Source organism: Pinus tabuliformis, chromosome X (assembly GCF_031772625.1).
Source record: "Pinus tabuliformis cultivar Carrire ecotype Pingquan chromosome X, CPIR1, whole genome shotgun sequence".
In the NCBI taxonomy this organism is placed as follows: Eukaryota; Viridiplantae; Streptophyta; class Pinopsida; order Pinales; family Pinaceae; genus Pinus; species Pinus tabuliformis.
Window position 1 is genome coordinate 544,453,699 of NC_142308.1, and position 9,262 is coordinate 544,462,960.

The 9,262-nt window shown below is 39.5% G+C and overlaps 3 pseudogenes; all 3 read right to left on the reverse strand.

Moving 5' to 3' along the window:
- Positions 1-600: 600 nt before the first annotated feature.
- Positions 601-2,127, reverse strand: LOC149141140 (protein PLASTID TRANSCRIPTIONALLY ACTIVE 14 pseudogene; annotated as a pseudogene).
- Positions 2,128-2,334: 207 nt separating this feature from the next.
- Positions 2,335-5,393, reverse strand: LOC149141141 (putative GTP diphosphokinase RSH1, chloroplastic pseudogene; annotated as a pseudogene).
- Positions 5,394-7,862: 2,469 nt separating this feature from the next.
- On the reverse strand, positions 7,863-9,167 carry LOC149141142 (protein PLASTID TRANSCRIPTIONALLY ACTIVE 14 pseudogene; annotated as a pseudogene).
- Between the last annotated feature and the right edge of the window lie 95 nt (positions 9,168-9,262).

Genomic DNA, 9,262 nt, shown 5'->3' on the forward strand with positions numbered 1-9,262 from the left:
AAAGCCAACCATCGCTAAAGGAGCAGCGTTACATTTTTTACTCTATTCTATTGATGACCACTGGGAAGGCGAAAACTGTAGCTGTAACTCCCTTTAATTCGCAACTGAAAACAAAAGTAGATCACGTAGTTTATTTCACTGCATATGGTTGATGTTACACGTTTTAAATTTAGGCGTTGGCAATGTAGGAAAAAGAGAAGAAGTTACACGCGTTCAGAATGAGTCAATTGCCGTGAACTAATCTGAGCTGCTCGCCATAGAAGGACCATTCAACTCCCAGGCCATATTGTTTTCTCACCTTTTGGCGTTTGATGAAAACTAATTCTTCATAAAAATGGTTTTGTATTCACCTCTTTTTCCTTTAATAAAGGGGAAGACGTGTCAATGGACGATCCCAGCTGGAAATTTGCTAAGCTCGAAAATACCTTATAATGTTATCGATGGGTCCTTTCTTCTCTACCTCTCCTAGTGTACAAGATAGTGAAATGCAGCCACATTGGTTTTCCTTATTGTTATCAAGATGACTATTAATAGATCCTAGGCACAACTTTTGAATTCAAACATTAGCTCGGAATGCTGCGAGTTGAAATTTCTGACTGGTCAAAACAATATCCTTTTCATGTACAGTGATAGAGATTCAATAATCTTTTTTATTAGTTGCTTCAGATGAATCCGGTGTTTGATTGCGCTTTCACGAATTTTGTTACTACCATTGGAGTCAGCTTCTAAAATATTGAGATCTTGATCAATAGTGGTAGGAAACGTTCCCAATATTATCCAGCATTCCTTCTGAAGCTCTTCAACAGATGTCTTTTCCATATAACTGAATGTCATCTCATCTCCTGCCTTTATGGATTGTCCATCATTGGTGACCACTTCTAGCATTTGATCTTTCTTACGCCATCGATATGAACAATTTGGGTTAAATGAATGATTCATCATGTCAGCATATGGAATTAGCATATTGGCCTCCTGGGCTTTGGCCCCAATTGTCAAAGTCATTGTAATGCAACGTGGTTGTGCAATACTTACTGCCCAAAGAAAACGTTCATGGTCACGAGCAAGGTGCTTCATTTTAAATGGAGCATCTGCACACCAGTGTTCTCTCCAAAAGTTCCTTGTACGTTGTTGCTGCATTCTAATCATCCTAGCCAAATTTTCATCTTGTAGTTCAAGAAGTTCCTCCTCGAAACTAGGTAAAAAGTCACCATAAAGCTGCCAGAAATTATCTTTGATGTCGAAAGCCAACAAAAGGAGACAAGCCAACCTCAAGTCCCAGTCAGCCTCAGGATCTGTGGAGTTAATAACGTCAAATATAGGATGCCCTAATGGCACAATGTCTGGGAAGAACATCCAAGGAAGGTTCTTGCTGACTGTAAGCATCAATTCCATGGGAACCTCCATAATCACCCTAGGTCTGCGAAGATGAGGCATGTCTCTTGCAGCATAAACTCCAATGCCATCAGGTTCCTCCTTGAATTCTACTCCATAAGCACGAAAACTTTTACTATAGCCGATCCTATAAAAATCAGGATCCACTGGCTCCAATTGCTTCTCAGAAGGTGGTAAAGATTGATCTGTAAGAGAAGAGATTAAGGTCCTTTTCTTCTTGTCAGAAGCTTGAATTGTAAATTTAAAAGATGAAAAGCTTTGCTTTTCATGCCTTTTTTTACCAGAGCAGAAATTTCTGAACTTGCTCAGAAAACAAGGCTCAATGTGGGAGATTTTGACTCATGGACAAGACAAAACACAACACTGTAAACGCCCAAAATTATCTCTTCTGGGCTCGTGGGTGGTTCTCCATAAGGCAGACTGAATGCGTATGCACCGTAGATTTGACGTCGACGGGTCCCAGGATGCCATGAGTGGGTTCATAGATTGTGTTAGCATGTCGACAGTATCCATAGTAGAGGATAAGATGCGGGCGATCTCTCGTCCTTTCTATATATTGAGTACTAATAGTTCCTTGTAATGATCTCAATATTGTATCTTGGTTCCATCCTAGCATTCACGCTCTCTCTTGTGCGCCGCGCGCAAACCCAATGTGCCGCGCTCTGTGGGTGCGCCGCGCCCTTTGGAAATTACACTATAAACTCCGGCTCTGTGCGCCGCGCCCAGTGGATGCATCGCACCTGCTCCCTCAGAAATTTCATTATCTTACGATGGGCACTTCGAGTCCTTGCATATTGTAGCCACTGTTGATGCCGATGGAAAACTATTTTGCTTGAGGGACCATCATAAGTGATTATCTCCACAACTTCAGCATTTGCAAGCGCATGCATTGGGGACACAAGATTTCCTGTTAACTTTTGCAGCTATCATTTTGTTTCCAATCTATGTATGTAATGGATAAGCATAATCGATAACTGTTGCACCCAAAATTATTTTTGCCTCAGAAAGTTCCTTTTCCTGTTCTTTGTTTAGCTGTTCAACTCTTCTTTTCAGGTCAGCAAATTTATCTGGATTTGTATACATGAAGGATAATGTTTCAAGCTCTAACTTGATTTGGTAAATCCCTAACAACTTAGCCAGAGGCGCAAAAATCTTCAATGTTTCTAAAGCGATGCTACGTTGTTTATGTGGCGGCATGTGAGGCAGAGTACACATGTTGTGTAACCAAGCTTGGAAACCTTTCTTTCTCCTTCGACAATGCGACGTACAACTGGACCAAATTCTTCCTCTATCCTTTCAAAAGTAACAACATTACTGTCTTCCACAGTATCGTGTAAGCGGCCAACTGCAATTGATTCCCAATCTAATTCAAGCTCGCCAAGGATACAGGCAACTTCTACTGGATGTATGATGAATGGCTCCCCACTTATCTTCTTCTGCCCATCGTGAGCTTTCAAAGGCTAACTTAAGAGCATCTTTGACCAATTGCAGATGTGCAGATGACAGATATGAAATAGTTGGTTTCAGAACCTCCCACGGCGTTTTAACGGTAACTGTATCAGGATACTCTCGACTGGAATTAGGTGAATAGCATGCTCTCCATCTCATATGAGCTCTTGTCCTTAACCTTAGTCTATAATTTTTCAAATGAGTAACATTATCAACATGTTTGCTACAAGATTCTCCCATGAAAGGAATGTCATCACTACACGCAACATATCTAGCACATCAATGACTTCTATTTCTTTCCCCAGCTTTGCGCAGTCCATCACCATCTGCTGACGAAGGTCGAGATTGTGTTGTGCTAGCAAAAGATTCACTCAACACCCTTAGTGCCTTCCAAGCACATGATAAAATGCTACAGTTAGATCTGCTGCCTGTATCAAGTTTTATAACTTTACAAACATTCACACCCTTAAAAGATACTGTACAACAGCAGTTCCATCCACAGTCCTCAGATAATTTTTCTTTCTTTGATAAACTCAACAAAATTCACTACACTCTCCTTATCCAATCGCACCAAACACTGTCCAAAAGCGTTTCACAGCCTTAGAAATTTATTTGGAGCAAGGAATTCGAGTTTTTATAGAGCAGAGGCAAAAATTTTCTGTTCCAGCTCTGTGCACCTCACACTCTGCCCAGTGCGCCATGCTCAACATTTCTCCATAATTCCGGTCTTTAGACTCAATTTTGCTCCTCCACATTCACTTGGGCTTTTTTGATATCTTTGGCATGCAGATGGGTTGTAAAAACAATGGATTTACCTTACATAGTTGAGAATTTGATTTTGCTTCTTACAAACCCACTATTTGAAGACTTTGACACTTCTTACAATGAACTTCGTCTTTAATCTTGGCCTGAATAATGAATCTCTTTGTTGTCCTTTGCAGGGATGGTGGCGTGTCTTAGCGAAGGATAACCAAGGCTGCAGTAAAAGTAATTCATGACAGAGGACCTCTAAAAAGACATACTCATTACAAACAATCAATTTGACAATTTCCTCTTCAAAACAGAGTTTTGAAGAGGAATCATCCCTGAGAATTATTAATGATGAAAATCCAAACCTCCCTCTGGCCTGCTGGCTTTATTGGACATTTTGAGGACTGAATCAACTAAACCCTAGACCTAATAACTCTTTGCTGACCAAGAGATTTAGAACAAGACTGTAAATGAGCTTTAAAATGATTTGACAAACAGACCTAAATAGCTGGATAAGGCATGAGGGGAAATGACTGACAAGACCCTTCCGTCAGATTATGGCATGACCCTAGCGGAATGCAACTGAGTGAATCAAGCAAGACACCTAAAAATGAAATGCAAAAAGAGTTTTGATCTCTGACAAAGGACTGACAAGGCCAACTCTAACATTGGCTCCAATGGGGATGGTAGCTCCAGCTCCTTGGAGGTGCCAAGAACTGCAGATATTTGGGAGAGCAGACAGTGCCTTCATCCATTGGGCTATGGAGTCATTATCTCAACAAACAACACCAAGACTTGGACTCATTTATTGACTAAAAATTTGACTCAAACTAACTCAACTTTAAACTGAAATGACTGCTAAAATGACTGAAAAAACTTGACTTTAACAAACTAACTCAAAATGACAAAGACCTAGATTTAAAACTTAAAGCTTGGTGGCAGTACATGGCCACCTGTGTTTCTTACAAGGAAATAGACGATCAAACTATATCAAAATGCTAATGTAACCAATCAAGCAGATGCCTTCGTGATTGATTCTCCTGTTCAGATCTCCTGGTCAATAGTAGATACTTGTAACTGGGCATCCAAAAACATAATTGACCATGATCTCCTTCATCACTGAATACTGCAATGATCACCTTCACTATTGACTGCAACAACTCTGCCATTGGATCCTGAAAAACATGAAGATTTTCCTCCTGCTGAACAAGCAAGGTGTCTTTCTCTTTTGATTCTAATATTCCTTCATAATGTACTTCAGTAAAAGCATGTTCCTGGTCCTCAAAAAATTCTGAACAAATAGATGAGCAGATTTCCTCTTCAAAGAACCTTTCAAAACATGAAACATAGGAAGAAGAACTTGAAATGGAATCCTGAATGGCCTGATCTTCGGTAGTCTGAATATAGTTTTGATCATCTTCATATGATATGACATCCAGATTCTCATTACATTCATCAATCATGAGAAAAGAAACTTCAAATGATTCGTGAAACTCAAGCATGACATTTCTATCATCTACCAACGATTCATCCAAGGAAACTTTTTCACTTACTTGACCGCAAATCTCAACTTGTTGTTTATGAACTGATTGGATTACCTCTTTATGAAGGCTTTGTTATGATGACATGAGAACATTTGGATCCGTAACTTTGCCTTCTTTATTCCAGATGTTTTCAGCAGCAGATTTCTTCTCCATGGGATTCAGTACAAGGTATTCTTGGTCTTCACAATCTGAATCTAAATCTGAAATGGGTGACTTAACTTCATCACATTCTAAAATGGGAACTGGACTTTCATACATGCTGTTATCTTCTATGGACAGATCTGAAACGACACTTTTTCTTTCATCACTTTCAGCCATATGGACATCTCCAACCTGCTGATCTATAAAACTGATTACAGGACTGTCATCCTTTTCAGAAGAGGAAGAAGTTCCACCGTCACCTTCTTGACCATGTGCACACTGTAGATCGGCGTTAACTTGAGCTGGAACATGACCGTACAAGAGTTGATCTATCTCGTCTTCAGACTGAGGAGATAATACTTTTTGTGGTCTTCTGCTCAAACAATGATTTTCTTCATTAATTTCAAGTGAAGTTGTATACAAATTTTCCTCATACAGCTGATCCATTTCATGTAATTCCTGTTGACTGTCAAGATGCAAAATTCCTTCATCTTCCACCGTACTAAGATCTTGATCCTGCTGCAAATTTTCATGATTGTCTTTATGCTGCTGAAATGAATTTTCGTACAATGCTTCCATGATTTCTCCGTCCACCAAGTCATGACGCCCATAAAAATTCTCAAGATCTTCAATAAAACTATGAACATGGCTACAACAGTCCTGAACTAAAGCCAAGGATGGATATGATTCTTTATACCTTTCAAAGAATATTGCATGAAAATCCTTTAAACAATAAATAGAAGCAGGTGGCAAACTTTCATACCAAGATCGGGCTTCGTCTTCCAGAGTAGCCATAAAGATTTTCATCAAATAGTCTTTAGGAAAATTGATCTTTAATTTATGCACATGAATGCGAAATTTCACCAGATGAAGAGCAGCGTCATTACCTTCCACGTTTCTGAACATAGGCAAGTTTTGAAGCCAATCCACCTTGGGCATTTCATTTGGAAAACCTGGGATGTGACCTCGGCTCATGGGAGCGTATCTTCTTGCAACCTGTTCCATCTTGAAACTCTTCAAACTACTGATCTTCCTGTAGTGGAGTCACCATGAAGCATTGATTGCTGAATTCTTCAGTGAATGGAGTTGCTAGGTGAATGATTTTCAACCTTCTTATGTCTGATCATTGTCCACCATCAACAATCAGCTCTGAACTTGAGATATGTGCTGGGTAAGACAATCTACAAGCAAACCATTTTCTGTCCCCAATGGAGTCGCCACTATGTTAGGGCCTAAATCTGCCTTAGGCTGAAAGAAGGCAAAATTCAGGGTAACCACAAACCACGCTCAGTTTGGTAGCGAGCCCTACTAGAACAGGAGAGGGCTCTCTCTGGGTCACGCTCAATGAGGAATAAACAATATGGTCTGAGATGACTTAAATTGAATACTGATTTTAGGCTAGTAAATAGATATTGAAAAAGGCGATTTTTGAATGATTGAATTTTCCGGGCTGTGTGGGACCAAAGAACCGCATGAGCTGGGAAATTAAATCAAAGACACAGGATATTTCGTGAGGCAAGATAGCTAGGAGGTTTAACAATCAGATTTAAATAAAATGGAGTGGAAATATTGTTGAGAAAAGCTAAAAAGGGCATACACATGAATCCTTTTCAGACAGAAGAAGATATACAAAATATGAATGCTTTACAATGCAGAGCATAAACTGAATTCTACCTCTTCTACTTAAGAGCATTCAACCAGAAATGATTATGAATGGATGGTAAACATAACAAAATACATATGAAACATAGAAAGAAAAACACATTTGCTAAACTCACACCACAGGGATCTCATGAATCAGAGCTGCATCATTCTATTAATTTCCAAGCCAAAACTGTACAATGAAAGTGTTGCGTTTTTCTCCACGCTATTCCCAGAAACTCCAACCCTTACAAAATGATTTTTCATGCAATAAATAACTCTACCCTCAGGAAATGGATCGACCCAAAACAGGGGATTGTTTAATCATTACTAACTGAAGATGAAAAGCCAACCATCGCTAAAGGAGCAGCGTTACAGTTTTTACTCTATTTTGTTGATGACCACTAGGAAGGCGAAAACTGTAGCTGTAACTCCCTTTAATTTGCAACTAAAAACAAAAGTAGATCGCGTAGCTTATTTCATTGCATACGGTTGATGTTACATGTTTTAAATTTAGGCGTTGGCAATGTAGGACAAAGAGAAGAAGTTACACGCGTTCAGAATGAGTCGATTGCCGTGAAACTAATCTGAGCTGTTCGTTGTAGAAGGACTATTCAACTCCCGGACCATCTTGTTTGCTTACCTTTTGGCGTTTGATGAAAACTAATTCTTCATAAAAATGGTTTTGTATTTAGCTCTTTTTCCTTTAATAAAAGGGAAGACGTGTCAACGGATGATCCCAGCTGGAAATTTTCTAAGCTCGAAAATACCTTATAATATTATCAATGGGTCCTTTCTTCTCTACCTCTCCTGGTGCACAAGATAATGAAATGCAGCCACATTGGTTTTCTTGATTGTTATCAAGATGAATATTAATAGATCCTAGGCACAACTTTTGAATTCAAACATTAGCTCGAAATGCTGAAAGTTGAAATTTCTGACTGATCAAAACAATATCCTTTCCATGTACAGTGATAGAGATTCAATAATCTTTTTTATTAGTTGCTTCCGATGAATCCGATGTTTGATTGTGCTTTCACGAATTTTGTTACTACCATTGGAGTTAGCTTCTAAAATATTGAGATCCTGATCAACAGTGGTAGGAAACGTTCCCAATATTATCCAGCATTCCTTCTGAAGCTCTTCAACAGCTGCCTCTTCCATATAACTGAATTTCATCTCATCTCCTTCCTTTATGGATTTCCCAGCATTGATGACCACTTCTAGCATTTGATCTTTTGTACGCCATTGATATGAAAAATTTGGGTTAAATGAATGATTCATCACGTCAGCATATGGAATTAGCATATTGGCCTTCTGGGCTTTGGCCCCAATTGTCATAGTCATTGTAATGCAACGTGATTGTGCAATACTTACTGCCCAAAGAAAATGTTCATGGTCACGAGCAAGCCGCTTCATTTTAAATGGAGCATTTGCACACCAGTGTTCTCTCCAAAAGTTCCTTGTACGTTGTTGCTGCATTCTAATCATGCTAGCCAAATTTTCATCTTGTAGTTCAAGAAGTTCCTCCTCGACACTAGGCAAAAGGTCACCATAAAGCTGCCAGAAATTATCCTTGATGTCTAAAGTCAACAAAAGGAGACAAGCCAACCTCAAGTCCCAGTCAGCCTCAGGATCTGTGGAGTTAATAACGTCAAATATAGGATGCCCTAATGGCACAATGTCTGGGAAGAACATCCAAGGGAGGTTCTTGTTGACTGTAAGCATCAATTCCATGGGAACCTCCATAATCACCCTAGGTCTGCGAAGATGTGGCACATCTCTTGCAACATAAACTCCAATGCCATCAGGTTCCTCCTTGAATTCTACTCCATAAGCACGAAAACTTTTACTATAGCCGATCCTATAAAAATCAGGATCCACTAGCTCCAATTGCTTCTCAGAAGGTGGTAAAGATTGATCTGTAGGAGAAGAGATTAAGGCCCTTTTCTTCTTGTCAAAAGCTTGAATTGTAAATTTAAAAGATGAAAAGCTTTGCTTTTCATGCCTTTTTCTACCAGAGCAGAAATTTCTGAACTTGCTCAGAAAACAAGGGTCATTGTGGGAGATTTTGACTCATGGACAAGACAAAACACAACACTGTAAACGCCCAAAATTATCTCTTCTGGGCTCGCGGGTGGTTCTCCATAAGGTGGACTGAATGCGTATGCACCGTGGATTTGACGTCGACGGGTCCCAGGATGCCATGAGTGGGTTCATAGATTGTGTTAGCATGTTGAGAGTATCCATAGTAGAGGATAAGACGCGGGCGATCTCTCGTCCTCTCTATATATTGAGTACTAATAGTTCCTTGCAACGATCTCAATATTGTATCTTAGTTCCAT